The 18108-nt window shown below is 39.1% G+C and overlaps 1 long non-coding RNA gene across 1 annotated transcript in view; it reads left to right on the forward strand.

The window, feature by feature from the left end:
- LOC137498364 (uncharacterized) overlaps positions 1-13607 on the forward strand; it is a 911326-nt gene extending 897719 nt beyond the window's left edge. Inside the window, exon 4 of the long non-coding RNA XR_011017760.1 lies at positions 13518-13607. This is a non-coding gene — a long non-coding RNA (uncharacterized lncRNA). The remainder of the gene's footprint in view (positions 1-13517) is intronic.
- The last annotated feature ends 4501 nt before the right edge of the window (positions 13608-18108 follow it).

Raw genomic sequence — 18108 nt, forward strand, 5'->3', positions numbered from 1 at the left:
GCCGGACATTCGAGAGATGACAGGTTCGAACTCAACAGTTATCAGCCCTGAAGATGGTTTTCCGGAGTTTTCCATATTCATTCCAAATAATTGGCCGGCCCATAAATTTTGGTCACAATCGTTGTCACCTATCCGTTTCCTATACCATTGCAGCCTAAAACCTGGCGTTAAACCTGTAGCAATAATAATAATAGTAATAATAATAATAATAATAATAATAATAATAATAATAATAATAATAATAATAATAATAATAATAATAATAATAATAATAATAATAATAATAATAATAATAATAATAATAATCTATATAAATAAAATTGTTTCTGTTTGTCTGTCTGTTTGTCTGTTCCACCATCACGTCGAAACGGCTGGATAGATCTCAACCAAACTTCATATTTAGGGTATACTCATCCCGGGGAAGGTTTTGATATGCATATCATTTTGAAATCCTTGAATAGACGGGGGGTTTATAGGAAAACCAAATGGTTTTTCCACCATCACGTCGAAACGGCTGGATAGATCTCAACCAAACTTCATATTTTGAGTATACTCATCGCGGGGAAGTTTTCCATATGCATATCATTTTAAAATATTTGAATAGACGGGGGGTTTATAGGAAAATCAGAATGGTTTTTCCACCATCACGTCGAAACGGCTGGATAGATCTCAACCAAACTTCGTATTTAGAGTATACTCATCCCTGGAAAGGTTCCGATATACATATAATTTTAAAATCTTTGAATAGACGGGGTGTTTATAGGAAAACCACAGTGGTTATCCTCCATTTTCTCTTATACTATTGATTTTCTGTAAACTTCGTTTACCGTACGTGAAACGTCTCTTCATTATAAACAACTTTCGTTATGCTCATAATTTACCTTACTCTTCACATGACGGAGAAATTTACAATTTTCTGCTGGTATCATGCTCTGCATTTAGTGACCGACAGACCGACAACGAACCTACAGGTTACCATGGCAACGTCTCTGACTGCATGCCAGTAGGGAAGTAACGTATTGCCATTTTCCTCATCATGCTTTTAAATTCGTGGTTGTTCCTTGGGTAGATGGCAAGAGAGGCGTCAATCGGCTCATCTGCGGGATACTGGCAGAATATCGTTGGAGGTTATAACCGCCCTCGAATAGATTAAGTAATAACACCATTAGTCATCTTCTCATTATTTGTTTAAATAAGAATCACTGGACCTAAATTTCTCCTCTGTTACCGCTTTATTATATCCATAACTCACACTAGCATAATTTATTTAGGGGCATTTGATTTTCCAATACATTCACTTGGCATTTACATATTTGTCGTTATCCGGCTGTCCTCAGTTATAATCCATTTTCTATTAGTTTCAACATTCTTAACTGTATTATTTTCTTCCTTAATTACGCCGTATGTACGTGAGTGCTAGAAACTACTGGATGCATTTCCACCAAGATTCGTATTTAGAATACACCTGTCCTTGATAGGTTTTAGGGCAAATATTGTTTCTAAATCCCTGAACTGACTGGGGGTTTATACGAAACCGAAACAGTGATTTTGCACTTCCAAAAAATATACACAACCAAACTTTATGGAAGTCTACCTACCTTGGTAGAAATTAATTTCTAAACCTTTTCTCTCATGTGCATCATTTCGATACGAGGATTAATAAGGGAGATATCATTAACGGACCGTTTTTCTGTACAAGTCCCATCGGACTTGACTCACGAGCGGGTGCGTGTAAAGCGTATTCCTTACAACTTGAAAACTACTGAAGACATTCGAACCAAAATTTATATTTAGCATCCACTTGTCCAAAGGTAGGTTTTAAACGTAAATAACATTTCATGTTCCGGAATGGACTGGCGGTTTATAGGGAACCAAAATGGTGATTTTACTCTTCCACAATATATACAGAACAAGACCAACCTGACTGGAAATCGACCAAACCTGATGGAATTCCACCTCTAAACCTTTTTTCTTCATGTGCATTTTTTCGTCAGGAGGATTAATAAGGGAGATATCATGAATGGTCACTTTTGCAGGTTAAGTCCAGCGGACATAGCCCAAAAGGTGTTTTAGATGGAGCAGATTCCTTATCTATATAAATCAATTCGTAACGACTGTGTGCCTCTACATTGACTATTTTGGCGAAATTTTCGTACAGCTTTCCGTTTAAGGGGTAATAATAACCATCTCCATAATTTTTGGTTTAGTTTCCTGAAAGTCCTAATTTTTACCCGCCTCGCCCAAAATCCACATTGTGGCATAATCTGCCAGAAGAATAAGAAGATAATTGAAATTTGACAAAATTATACGTTTTAGCCTGTAACGAATGAAAAATCCTATATCATTAAATTTTTCATTTTTTATCCCCGAAGAATATCGAAATATGCAGGCAATTTTAATGATGGTGCAGACCTTCGGAAATTCCTATCATATAACGGATTGCACAATCTCCGTTCAATTTGGAATGATCTACAACCCTGGTCTTATGACTTTTTGCCGTATCTGTATCCCTTTTACGTTTCATTTTTCTCTATTAATCGATGTTAAGTCAATTTGGAATTTTCACATGCATAATTCATACTTTCAATTACTTATATGAAATACAGAATCATCAAACTCTTCACGAAAATTGGCCCACCCAGTAGCCATATGTGAGCTAAATGCTACGTATGTAGCTGTCACATTATTATCCGAAAAGTAATGTAATGTGAGATAATCTTACAAAACCTTTACCCTGTTCCAGGTTTCTAACTCAATCTGACCCAAGAATAGATGACATATCATAGGACCAGCCATTTAGGCCACTAAATCCGGCGTGTCTTATGGTATAATTCTTTGTCGATATGACGTACGTTTAGTAGCAGTTAATCTGTAAATGAAGGTCTTCAATATTGTAAACACGCATATACTTTCGTATGTCGATCTATATATATTCACTGATGTCGATTTTTAGCGATCGAGAAAGGGTGGGTCTGCTATTGTAATCAGTACTCCCCACACCGACTTTGACTGGCAGTAGGAAAGGGTTCCTTCTCCAACTCCTGTGTAACTGTCATTAGTAAGGAAGGCCTACAATTGTAATGAATAGTTCCCTTCTCGATTTGACTTGCAGAAGGTAAGTGAGCATGCAGTTTTGTTTAAAACTCCCCTACCCGATTGTGTTTGGCAGTAGGCAAGGGTGCCCTCCATTATAAAGAAATGTCCTCATCTAAAATGTGACTGGCATTAGGCATAGTGGCCTGCTATTTTGATGGAAACTCACCAACTTGGTGTGACTGGCAGTACGCTGGCTGGCAGTAGGAAAAGGGGCCTGTCATTATAATGATAACTGCAAAACTCAATTTCGAGTGATAGTAGGGTAATTGCCTACCATTATAATAGAAACTCCTCAACTGTAATCTGTCTGGAAGTAGGAAAGGGGGGCTGCCATTTTAAAGAAAACTCCCCAAATCGATTCTGTCCGCGTAGTAGGCAATGGGGCCTGCAATTATAATGTAAACTTCCCAACTTGATTGTGAATGCCAGTAGGCAAGTGAGCCTGCCGTTATATCACAAATCCGTAACAAACACTTTACATTGGAAACAACGTACGGGGACCTCCCCATGCTCTTTCTCGGATAACGCTAAGAGGCATGCAATTTTAAAACAATCTTATATACTGCATGTACACTATTTACTTCGATATTCGAATACAATGTAGAATACCGTAGCGAAGCACGGGTACATTCGCTAGTAATAATAATAATAATAATAATAATAATAATAATAATAATAATAATAATAATAATAATCTATATAAATAAAATTGTAGGGGGTCCGCTGTCTGTAATTCCTTTTGTTTTGCCAATTTTTCAAATATTTATCCGTTTTAGGTCAACTCAAGACCGAATCGGTGGTTTTTACGTTTCGTGTCTGTTTGTCTGATTGTCTGTTTGTTTGTCTGTCTGTTTGTCTGTTCCACCATCACGTCGAAACGGCTCGATAGATCTCAACCAAACTTCATATTTAGAGTTTACTCATCCCGGGAAAGGTTTCGATATGCATATCATTTTAAAATCCTTGAATACACGGGGGGTTGATAGGAAATCCAGAATGGTTTTTCCACCATCACGTCGAAAGGGCTGGATAGATCTCAACCAAACTTCATATTTAGAGTATACTCATCCCAGGGAAGGTTTTGATATGCATATTATTCGAAAATCTTTGAATAGACGGGGGATTTATAGGTAAACCAGAATGGTTTTTCCACGATCACGTCGAAACGGCTGAGTAGATCTCAACCAAACTTCATATTTAGAGTATAATAATACCGGGGAAGGTTTCAATATGTATATCATTTTAAAATCTTTGAATACTATTACTATTGATTTTCTGTAAACTTCGTTTAAAGTACGTGAAACGTCTCTTCATTATAAACAACTTTCGTTTTGTTCATAATTTACCTTACTCTTCACATGACGGAGAAATTTTCAATTTTCCGCTGGTATCATGCTCTGCATTGAGTGACCGACAGACCGACAACGAACCTACAGGTTTCCATGGCAACGTCTCTGACTGCATGCCAGCGGGGAAGTAACGTATTGCCATTTTCCTCATCATGCTTTTAAATTCGTGGTTGTTCCTTGGGTAGAAGGCAAGAGAGGCGTCAATCGGATTATCTGCGGGATATTGGCGGAATATCGTTGGATGTTATAACCGCCCTCGAATAGATTAAATAATAACACCATTAGTCATCTTCTTATTATTTGTTTACCTAGGAATCACTGGACCTAAATTTCTCCTCTGTTACCGCTTTATTATATCCATAACTCACACTAGCATAATTTATTGAGGGGCATTTGATTTTCCAATACATTCACTTGGCATTTACATATTTGTCGTTATCCGGCTGTCCTCAGTTATAATCCATTTTCTATTACTTTCAACTTTCTTAACTGTATTATTTTCTTCCTTAATTACGCCGTATGTACGCGAGTGCTACAAACTACTGGATGTATTTCCACCAAGACTCATATTTGGAATACACCTTTCCTTGATAGGTTTTAGGGCAAATATTGTTTCTAAATCCCTGAACTGACTGGGGGTTTATACGAAACCGAAACAGTGATTTTGCACTTCCACAAAATATACACAACCAACGTTCATTTAAATCTACCTGCCTTGGTAGAAATTAATTTCTAAAACTTTTTTCTCATGTGCATCATTTCGATACGAGGATTAATAAGGGAGATATCATTAACGGACCGTTTTTCTGTACAAGTCCCATCGGACTTAACTCACGAGCGGGTGCGTGTAAAGCGTATTCCTTACAACTTCAAAACTACTGAAGACATTCGAAAAAAATTTATATTTAGCATCGACCTGTCCAAGGTAGGTTTTAAACGTAAATAACATTTCATGTTCCGGAATGGACTGGGGGTTTATAGGGAACCGAAATGGTGATTTTACTCTTCCACAATATATACCAACCTGACTGGAAATCGACCAAACGTGATGGAATTCCACCTCTAAACCTTTTTTTTTCATGTGCATTTTTTCGTCAGGAGGATTAATAAGGGAGATATCATGAGTGACCAGTTTTGCAGGTTAAGTCCAGCGGACATAGCCAAAAAGGTGTTTTACATGGAGCAGATTCCTTATCTATATAAATCAAATCGTAACGACTGTGTGCCTCTACACTGACTATTTTGGCGAAATTTTCGTACAGCTTTCCGTTTAAGGGTTAATAATGACCATCTGCATAATTTTTTGTTTAGTTTCCTGAAAGGCCTAATTTTTACCCGCCTCGCCCAAAATCCAGATTGCGGCATAATCTGCCAGAATAAAAAGAAGATAATTGAAATTTGACAAAATTATACGTTTTAGCCTGTAACGAACGGAAAACATCCAAGATAATTAAATTTTTCACTTTTTATCCCCGAAGAATATCGAAATATGCAGGCAATTTTATTGATGGTGCAGACCTTCGGAAATTCCTATCACATAACAGATTGCACAATCTCCGTTCAATTTGGAATGATCTACAACCTTGGTCTTATGACTTTTGCCGTACCTGTATCCCTTTTACGTTTCATTTTCTCTATTAATCGAGGTTAAGTCAATTTGGAATTTTCACATGCATAATTCATGCTTTCGATTACTTATATCAAATACAGAATCATCAAACTCTTCACGAAAATTGGCCCACCCAGTAGCCATATGTGAGCCAAATGCTATGTATGTAGCTGTCACATAATTATCCGAAAAGTAATGTAATGTGAGATAATCTTACAAAAACGTTACCCTGTTCCACGTTTCTAACTCAATCTTACCCAAGAATAGATGACATATCATAGGACCAGCCATTTAGGCCACTAAATCCGGCGTGTCTTATGGTATAATCCTTTGTCGATATGACGTACGTTTAGTAGCAATTAATCTGTAAATGAAGGTCTTCAATATTGTAAACACGCATATACTTTCGTATGTCGATCTATATATATTCACTGATGTCGATTTGTAGCGATCGAGAAAGGGTGGGTCTGCTATTGTAATCAGTACTCCCCACACCGACTTTGACTGGCAGTATGAAAGGGTTCCTTCTCCAACTCCTGTGTAACTGTCATTAGTAAGGAAGGTGTACAATTGTAATGAATAGTTCACTTCTCGATTTGACTTGCAGAAGGCAAGTGAGCATGCAGTTTTCTTTAAAACTCCCCTACCCGATTGTGTTTGGCAGTAGGCAAGGGTGCCCGTCATTATAAAGAAACGTCCTCATCTAAAATGTGACTGGCATTAGGCATAGTGGCCTGCTATTTTAATGGAAACTCACTAACTTGGTGTGACTGGCAGTAAGCTGGCTGGAAGTAGGAAAATGAGCCTGTCATTATAATGATAACTGCAAAACTCAATTTTGAGTGATAGTAGGGCAATTGCCTGCCATTATAATAAAAACTGTAATCTGTCTGGAGGTAGGAAAGGGGGGTTGCCATTTTAACGAAAACTCCCCAAATCGATTTTGTCCGCGTAGTAGGCAATGGGGCCTGCAATTATAATGTAAACTTCCCAACTCGATTGTGAATGGCAGTAGGCAGGTGAGCCTGCCGTTATATCACAAATCCATAACAAACACTTTACATTGTAAACAACGTACGGGGACCTCCCCATGCTCTTTCTCGGATAACGCTAAGAGACATGCAATTTTAAAACAATCTTATTTACTGCATGCACACTATTTACTTCTATTATTATTATTTCGTATGGCATGAGGATACATTGTTACAATTTGGTTATTAACTATATTTATACATTTGAGCTCATCAATATCTGCATTGCTGCTAAAGCTGAATGTCCAGTTTTGTTAGCCAACTCACAGCTTCATCACTGGCCTCGTGGATATCCTTTATTGTCCCACTGAATCTTCGGAGTGGGCACTCTGTGACGATATGTTGAACGGTCTGAAGCACATCAGAGCAGTCACAATAAGGATCGCTGGTAATCTTCCACTTGTGTTTCCAGAAGTTGCATCTGCCATGTTGAGTTCTGATCCGATTAAGTGATGACCAGATTTTTCTGGGTAAGTTGAAACCAGGAGGTTGCATAACTGGATCCGAAATTAGACCTAATCTGTCAGGGTTTGAAGCTGCCCACCCATAGCGCCAGGCAGTGTTAGTATGAAATTCATCTTGGACTAGCCTCTTTCCTAGTAACCAAGAAGGTTTCCTAGATTTCAGCCTGAGATCTTCACGTAGGCAGTCTTGATGTATTGGTAGAAGAGGATTGTCACAGCATTTAACCCATTCTTTCTTCAGTGCCATTTGTCTTCGGAGATGAGAAGGTGGAATATTTGAAAGAACTGGTAACCACTCCAAAGGTGTGGATTAGATGGTTCCTGATATAGCCCTCATTGTATCGTTTAACTGAGTGTCTATCATCTTTGTATGGGCACTGTTGAGCCATACTGGGCAGCAGTATTCGGCTACTGGGTATACTAACGCAAGTGCTGTAGTTCGGAGGGTGGATGCAGATGGGCCCCAGCTTGTTCCTGTGAGTTTGTGCAGGATGTTATTGCGGGTTTTGATCTTGGCAGATGTTTTGCGTACATGTTCGCTGTAAGTCAAAGATCGATCCAAGGTAACGCCTAGATATTTTGGATGAGGATTGAACTTCAGTATATGACCTCTGAATTGAACCTGAGGGGCATAATTAGCTTGTCTGTTGCTCAAATGAAAGCAGCTGACCTCTGTTTTTGTTATGTTTGGTTTCAGTCGCCAGGTTTTAAAATAATTATCAATTCTGCAGAGATCTTTAGTGAATGTGGTTTCTGCTCCAGCAAAATCACTAGACTGGGCTGCCAAACAGATGTCGTCAGCGTATATAAACTTCCTAGCATTAGTTGAAGGTAGATCTGCTGTATATACGTTGAAGAGTAATGGGGCCAATACCGATCCCTGTGGTAATCCGTCACTCAGTTTGTAAGTTTTACTTATGTTGCCATGTAGGTGTACTTCAATCATTCTATTAGCCAACATATTATTCAGCAGGGTGGCAAGCGTCTTACAAGGGATTAACTTCAGGAATTTGAGGATCATTCCTTTTCGCCAGACTGTGTCATATGCTGATGACAGATCTACGAACACTGCTACGGTCTTCTTTCGATCTTGAAATCCCCTCTCAATATGGGTGGTTAGGGCTAACACCTGGTCGGTACAGCTGCGGCTTGGTCTGAAGCCAGATTGTTCAAGTGGTATGTGCTCTAGGATTTTGGCTGAGATTCTATTGTATATTACTCTCTCCAGTAGTAGAATACCGTAGCGAAGCACGGGTACATTCGCTAGTTGTTCAATACAATCCTCCACAATCGGTTGGCCTCAGGAACGGCATACGATCTTAAAATTGGGACAACTCCCGAGATCTATACAAATAAAATTGTAGGGGGTCCGCTGTATGTAATTTCTTTTGTTTTTCCAATTTTTCAGATATTTATCCGTTTTAGGTCAACTCAAGACCGAATCGGTGGTTTTTACTTTTCGTGTCTGTCTGTCTGTCTGTCTGTTTGTCTGTTCCACCATCACGTTGAAACGGCTGGAGAGATCTCAACCAAACTTCATATTTAGAGTATACTCATCCCGGGAAAGGTTTCGATATGCATATCATTTTAAAATCTTTGAACAGACGGGGGGTTTATAAGAAAACCAGAACCGTTTTCCTCCATTTTCTCTTATACTATTGATTTTCTGAAAACTCCGTTTACCGTACGTGAAACGCCTCTTCGTTATAAACAACTTTCGTTATGTTAATAATTTACCTTACTCTTCACATGACGGAGAAATTTAGAATTTTCTGCTGGTACCATGCTCTGCATTGAGTGGCTGACAGACCGACAGCGAACCTACAGGTTACCATGGCAACGTCTCTGACTGCATGCCAGCAGGGAAGTAAAGTATTGCCATTTTCCTCACCCTGCGTTTAAATTCGTGGTTGTTCCTTGGGTAGAAGGCAAGAGAGGCGTCAATCGGCCTATCTGCGGGATATTGTCGGAATATCGTTAGAGGTTATAACCGCGCTCGAATAGATTAATAATAGCTCCATTAGTCATCATCTTATTTGTTTACCTAAGAATTACTGCACCTAAATGTCTCCTCTGTTACCGCTTTATTATATCCATAACTCACACCAGCATAATTTATTGAGGGGCATTTGATTTTCCAATACATTCACTTGGCATTTACATATTTGTCGTTACCCGGCTGTCCTCGGTTATAATCAACTTTCTTAACTGTATTATTTTCTGCCTTAATCACGCCGTATGTTCGCGAGTGCTAGAAACTACTGGATGTATTTCCACCAAGACTCATATTTGGAATACACCTTTCCTTGATAGGTTTTAGGGCAAATATTGTTTCTAAATCCCTGAACTGACTGGGGGTTTATACGAAACCGAAACAGTGATTTTGCACTTCCACAAAATATACACAACCAACGTTCATTTAAATCTACCTGCCTTGGTAGAAATTAATTTCTAAAACTTTTTTCTCATGTGCATCATTTCGATACGAGGATTAATAAGGGAGATATCATTAACGGACCGTTTTTCGGTACAAGTTCCATCGGACTTAACTCACGAGCGGGTGCGTGTAAAGCGTATTCCTTACAACTTCAAAACTAATGAAGATATTCGAACCAAAATTTATATTAGTATCCACCTGTCCAAAGGTAGGTTTTAAAGGTCAATAACATTTCATGTTCCGGAATGGACTGGCGGTTTATAGGGAACCGAAATGGTGATTTTACTCTTCCACAATATATACCAACCTGACTGGAAATCGACCAAACGTGATGGAATTCCACCTGTAAAACTTTTTTTTCATGTGCATTTTTTCGTCAGGAGGATTAATAAGGGAGATATCATGAATGGTCAGTTTTTCAGGTTAAGTCCAGCAGACATAGCCCAAAAGATGTACACGGAGCAGATTCCTTATCTATATAAATCAAATCGTAACGACTGTGTGCCTCCACATTGACTATTTTGGCGAAATTTTCGTACAGCTTTCCGTTTAAGGGGTAATTATGACCATCTGCATAATTTTTGGTTTAGTTTCCTGAAAGTCCTAATTTTTACTCTCCTCGCCCAAAATCCAGATTGCGGCATAATCTGCCAGAAGAAAAAAGATAATTGAAATTTGACAAAATTATACGTTTTAGCCTGTAACGGAGTGAAAACTTCCAAGATCATTAAATTTTTCACTTTTTATCCCCGAGAATATCGAAATATGCAGGCAATTTTAATTATGGTGCAGACCTTCGAAAAGTCCTGTCACATAACGAATTGCACAATCCCCGTTCAATTTGGAATGATCTACAACCTTGGTCGTATGACTTTTTGCCTATCTGTATCCCCTTTACGTTTGATATTTCTCTATTAATCGATGTTAAGTAAATTTGGACTTTTCACATGCATAATTCATACTTTCAATTGCTTATATGAAATACAGAATCATCAAACTCTTCACGAAAGTTTGGACAAGAAGGCAAGGGGGCATGCAGTTGTGTTTAAAACTCCCCTACCCGATTGTGTTTGGCAGTAGGCAAGGGTGACCGCCATTATAAACAAATGTCCTCATCTAATATGTGACTGGCATTAGGCATAGTGGCCTGCTGTTTTGATGGAAACTCACCAGCTTGGTGTGACTGGCAGTAAGCCGGCTGGCAGTAGGAAAATGGGCCTGACATTATAATGTTAACTGCACAACTCAATTTCGAGTGATAGTAGGGTAATTGCCTGCCATTATAATAAAAACCCTCAACTCTAATATGTCTGGAAGTAGGAAAGGGGGGCTGCCACTTTAACGAAAACTCCCCAAATCGACTGTGTCCGCGCAGTATGCAATGGGGCCCGCAATTATAATGTAAACTTCCCAACTCGATTGTGAATGGCAGTAGGCAAGTGAGCCTGCCGTTATATCACAAATCCGTAACAAACACTTTACTTTGGAAACAACGTATAGGGACCTTCCCATGCTCTTTCTCGGATAACGCTAAGAGACATGCAATTTTAAAACAATCTTATTTACTGCATGTACTGTGTTTACTTCGATATTCGTATACAATGCAGAATACCGTAGCGAAGCACGGGTACATTCGCTAGTAATAATAATAATAATAATAATAATAATAATAATAATAATAATAACGCCGAATGAAATTTGATCACACGTTTGAATTCGAGATCTTAAGATCCGGGAGCGGACACTCCATTCTTCCCAGGGGAGGCTTTTAATTCAAGTTTTATTCCAATTAATATTATCATCAGGATAGAAACCAGACTGGCAAAGGATATCAGACATACTTCACACGCACCTAATGTACGGGGCTGATAACCTCGTTATCCCAAAACCTATTAAGTTTAATGAAAACATAAATTCATCGACACTTCCCTAATGCAGAATTTGACATATTTATTTCATGACGTAGCATATTATTTGATCTTTCCTGATAGTATACGCGTAAGGAGAGATAAAGTTTGAATAACGCTGCAATTTTGAACATGGCATAACTTTTATTGTATTTGAGGAAAACAATGAGTTTTGCACACTGTTTCAAAATTGGTCGGTGATAATTTCTGATATTTTTTTATTGACTTACTAATCTTTTTACCGCAAGACTCAGGTATATTCTCTTAAATCCAGAGAAGTATCACTTGGAGGACTTGAATACATGGTCTATGGTAACAGAACCCTCATTAGCTGGGGAAATTTCCTAATGTTTTAATTGGATGAATTTTAAAAGTTATGAAATGAAATGGCGTATGGCTTTTAGTGCCGGGAGTGTCCGTAGAAATGTTCGGCTCGCCAGGTGCAGGTCTTTCGAGTTGACTCCCGTAGGCGACCTGCGCGTCGTGATGAGAATGAAATGATGATGAAGACAACACATACACCCAGCCCCCGTGTCATTGGAATTAACCAATTAAGGTTAAAATCCCCGACCCGGCCGGGAATCGAACCCGGGACCCTCTGAACCGAAGGCCAGTACGCTGACCGTTCAGCCAACGAGTCGGACTTAAAAGTTATTATTCATTTTTACTCCAAAAAGTTATAAGACTTCAGTGACCAAGATAATAGACATGCCAAAACGAACTTCCAATGTAATCTACACTGCCTATTGGAGAAAGTGAGTATCCAGTATCATTAAAATCCCGTGCATAGTCATCAATAAAAATGGTAACACTTGGAAGAACAAGACAGAAGAAGAGGATCAACAAATGAAGTGCAAGAAGCTGAATGTATCCCCCCTTTTCCCCACACACTGGAGTGTATTCAAACTTCCCTTCCATCAAGTTTTGCACTGACAAGCTGACCTAATTCCTTCACTCAGAAATGACAAATCGATTGTTCTGAACCCTTCATTTTCTTTTACTTTCTTGGACACTCCATTATCCTGAAAAGTCTAATTTAAAATTTCATATCAGTCAAATGAGTATTATGTAAATTTTCTCAAGAAATTATTACTAAACACCCAAAATGTAAACTGAACACTGGACTTCACTGGCTCATTTTACACGGATCGAAGCACGGCAGTTGAATACGTAAGAATTGCAGCCATCTTGAATATTCTACGTATCAGAGTGCCTCTCAAAATTGTTCTGCATACTGAATGAAATAATATTTTACCAAACAACGGACGTGGATTCAACAAGACCTCGAATTTTAGATTCAGTAACCCATTAATAATTTTTTTTTCAGACATGAATGTTGAAAATTTGTTTTTAAAACATACACCTTTCGTGAAAATGTATGTTCAATGTTTTCAATATTACCTGTCATCCTCTCTCGTTAAGTTGCCTAACGATTTCTAGCTTCAGAGAAATATGAACTATGACTTCTAAATAATACTTACGAAGACATAATCAGAAGTTTAATTCATGATAGCTGAATTATTGTTATGCTCAGATAAAGTGCCAATGTTCTCTAAATTATTATAGTTGATATTGACTTCATACTTCGTTGCAACCAATAATTATATATCCTTTCTTATTTCAGATTTTACTGGTTTACAATGAGTAATCAAATACTGAAGTGGAATCATCTCAGAACTGTAGATATTCACATCAGAAGGAAGAAAGAGAAAGGTGAGGTTTTAGTAAGAGTAAGATTATGACCACACATTTTTACGAAATTTTCGTACATAAAAACCATTTTCTATTTCAAATACTGTCAATCTACAATTTCAAATTTAAATATCTGTTATATATCAAAGGCCTGAAATCGGCAAGAGTAAATTATATAATGGCTGGCAAATTTGTTCTTTTAAACCTCTTAAGGCTGCCCAACCGAGGCGGCAATTACCCACTCGTTTCACCCAGAAGAAATTGTGCTCTATTTTCCGCAAGTCAAAAACATTAGAACATGATTTCTATTTCTGGGAAGGGACATGGGACTACACCAAAGATGAGTTCCAAATTAATTCCTGGGGAATAAAAGTGGTCAGCCATAGAGCTGTCACTCTATTCCATGGTTGCAAAGAGTGGAAACCTTTACATTCATTCATTGTCTTTCATTGTCTCCACTATCTTGGCTTATCTTTGCTGTGCTTAGCTAAATTTGTTCTTCTGAAAGCTTCAAGTACTTGTGGATGACTTGTGGGTGAAACACATATAACTACAAAACAATATGAGTTAAATACACTGACTGACAGAGCAAATGCAACACCAAGAAGGAGTGGTTCGAAAGGGATGAAAGTTGGGGAAAAAACAGAGACGGCACGGACGAATAATTGATGTTTATTTCAAACCGATATGCAGGTTACACAATGCGCACGGCATCGACTCAGTAGGATGTAGGACCACCGCGAGCGGCGATGCACGCAGAAACACGTCGAGGTACAGAGTCAATAAGAGTGCGGATGGTGTCCTGAGGGATGGTTCTCCATTCTCTGTCAACCATTTGCCACAGTTGGTCGTCCGTACGAGGCTGAGGCAGAGTTTGCAAACGGCGTCCAATGAGATCCCACACGTGTTCGATTGGTGAGAGATCCGGAGAGTACGCTGGCCACGGAAGCATCTGTACACCTCGTAGAGCCTGTTGGGAGATGCGAGATGCGAGCAGTGTGTGGGCGGGCATTATCCTGCTGAAACAGAGCATTGGGCAGTCCCTGAAGGTACGGGAGTGCCACCGGCCGCAGCACATGCTGCACGTAGCGGTGGGTATTTAACGTGCCTTGAATACGCACTAGAGGTGACGTGGAATCATACGCAATAGCGCCCCAAACCATGATGCCGCGTTGTCTAGCGGTAGGGCGCTCCACAGTTACTGCCGGATTTGACCTTTCTCCACGCCGACGCCACACTCGTCTGCGGTGACTATCACTGACAGAACAGAAGCGTGACTCATCGGAGAACACGACGTTCCGCCATTCCCTCATCCAAGTCGCTCTAGCCCGGCACCATGCCGGCACCATGCCAGGCGTGCACGTCTATGCTGTGGAGTCAATGGTAGTCTTCTGAGCGGACGCCGGGAGTGCAGGCCTCCTTCAACCAATCGACGGGAAATTGTTCTGGTCGATATTGGAACAGCCAGGGTGTCTTGCACATGCTGAAGAATGGCGGTTGACGTGGCGTGCGGGGCTGCCACCGCTTGGCGGCGGATGCGCCGATCCTCGCGTGCTGGCGTCACTCGGGTTGCGCCTGGACCCCTCGCACGTGCCACATGTCCCTGCGCCAACCATCTTCGCCACAGGCGCTGCACCGTGGACACATCCCTATGGGTATGGGCTGCGATTTGACGAAGCGACCAACCTGCCCTTCTCAGCCCGATCACTATACCGCTCGTAAAGTCGTCTGTCTGCTGGAAATGCCTCCGTTGACGGCGGCCTGGCATTCTTAGCTATACACGTGTCCTGTGGCACACGACAACACGTTTTACAATGACTGTCGGCTGAGAAATCACGGTACGAAGTGGGCCATTCGCCAACGCCGTGTCCCATTTATCGTTCGCTACGTGCGCAGCACAGCGGCGCATTTCACATTATGAGCATACCTCAGTGACGTCAGTCTACCCTGCAATTGGCATAATGTTCTGACCACTCCTTCTTGGTGTTGCATTTGCTCTGTCAGTCAGTGTATTTACAAAGATCAACTTAATAACTAAATCATATGAAGGTACCATAAGATTCTACAGTAACACAAATTTAAAATTATGCAGGTAAAATGTTATGTTATGTTATGTTATGTTATGTTATGTTATGTTATGTTATGTTGTGTTATGTTATGTTATGTTATGTTATGTTATGTTATGTTATGTTATGTTGACTTGTGTTGTGTTGTGTTATGTTATGTTATGTTATGTTATGTTATGTTATGTTATGTTATGTTATGTTATGTTATGTTATGTTATGTTATGTTATGTTATGTTATGTTATGTTATGTTATGTTATGTTATGTTATGTTATGTTATGTTATGTTATGTTATGTTATGTTGACTTGTGTTGTGTTGTGTTATGTTATGTTATGTTATGTTATGTTATGTTATGTTATGTTATGTTATGTTATGTTATGTTATGTTATGTTATGTTATGTTATGTTATGTTATGTTATGTTATGTTATGTATGTTATGTTATGTTATGTTATGTTATGTTATGTTATGTTATGTTATGGTATGTTATGTTATGTTATGTTATGTTATGTTATGTTATGTTATGTTATGTTATGTTATGTTATGTTATGTTATGTTATGTTATGTTATTACGGACAAAGCCTAACAAAGACATGAAAGGTACTTCGTGAGTAGGTTGAGAAATACTCGTATATAGAAGCAAGACTACCACTTGTAGGTACATGATCCTGCGGGCCATATTGCATACTGAGTGTAATTATTGGGGTCATATTTGGCTGGGCATAGAGCTAATCACCAGCGAGCGGATTTTTATGTAATTATATATTTTTTGCGCATGTTTTAACACAATTTACAACGTTTATTATTAGTAATGTGTATCCCCAAGTATTAAAACCTAATCTTATTTCACACAAAAGCTCATATTTTCACAATTTTTTGATGTAATAACATATTTTAAGAAATTCCACAATAAGTCCATAAATCGGCGATATTTGTTGCTCAATAAAATTTAAAATGCTACTGTGGTATTAAAACGGTGCTCATATTCTCATTTTACGATTACGGTCTTGTTTTTTAACAGTGTATCTTACGTCATATTTCCGAATGTTGTAGCTATTTATGAACTTCGCTCCGGAAGTTCGAAGACTTGCTGGTTACTGACTAAATATATCCTAGTTAGCATTCTAATGCCCGGTTTCTAGAACGTGAGATATCGAACCTATAGCGGTATCGAATGGTTAACTTGTGTTTTGGCGTTGCACGAACGTAAGATACATCTATCGGTTCGAAAAATCGCTTGCTAACTTAGAGGGCCCTGAGCAGGAGATATCTATTTGTTAACTTGCTGGGCGCGTGCGCAGTACTTCAATATCAGCAGCTAACATTACGTTTGTTAAAATTTTCTATGGCTTTTTCATCTTCTTCCGTCGGCCTAATGTCCTAATGAACTATACAGTAGTGAAAATGAATTCAAAGACAGACTGAGGCTAAGCAAATATACTGTCGTAGGTATGGTAGAGGTTACAGGCGACAATTTGCGTCCTGTGACAAATAATTTTCCATTGTCCCCTGTTGATCAATTATTAATTACGATAACCTTTAAGATTCAGTACTACTGCGTCTTGTCATATTTGTATCTGTGACTGCATTCGTGTCCATAAAAGCACTGGTACCAGTAACTGAGTATAACAGATAATTACACATTTAGCGTAGTAGGCCTACTGCAGGCCTTCCTGAATAGGCAGTGAGCATATACTTTTATCGTGGGATTGTTTTTAATTAACGATATTACATTACAAGGAACTAACAGGTTATATAGTTATGTTAATTACGCGATGTATGTCGTTATACTGTGATCAAACAATGTTCATATTTTGTAATAACAGGGAAGAGATACGGTATACTTATAAGGCTCAGTGCAAACTGGATTGCGCGTGACATGTGCCATTCGTGTGCATATTTCATTCGAAATCCTCAAACAATATAAAATTCTTCTGACAGTCCTTAAACACCACGAAACTGACACCCACTTCTGCAAGAACTAGTCGAATAGCCTATCCATTTCTTCCTGCATGGCAAAGAGGGGATAATAGGAGCTGCACAGAAAGCTCAAATGCGATGCATTACTTGTGCGCATGCGCCTGACAATCTAGGGAACACACCTAATGCAAAAAAACAAAGCAGTACTAGGGGTGGCATCTAGTGTGTATTTATGAAACTTGATCAACGAGCCAATAGTTGACAGTTCGATAAGTTAGCTGCTGTTCCGCTGTGCAACGCAGCGAAGATTTATCGAGTCGACAGCTGTAACAAAGCAATAGTTATCGGAAAGATATCTCATCATTCCAGAAACCGGGCATAACTCGCTCGTATTATTAGCCAGCTATCTCTGGTTTTATTTATAGAAATGCCAGCGAAAGGCAATCAAGCGGAGATAAGGTGACGGGGAATACCGTAAATTAAACTGCGCACTGGGAACTGGAAAGATATTCTCAGTGGGATTGTGTCACTCCTAGGTGT

This window comes from Anabrus simplex, chromosome 1 (genome assembly GCF_040414725.1).
Source record: "Anabrus simplex isolate iqAnaSimp1 chromosome 1, ASM4041472v1, whole genome shotgun sequence".
NCBI lineage: Eukaryota > Metazoa > Arthropoda > Insecta > Orthoptera > Tettigoniidae > Anabrus > Anabrus simplex.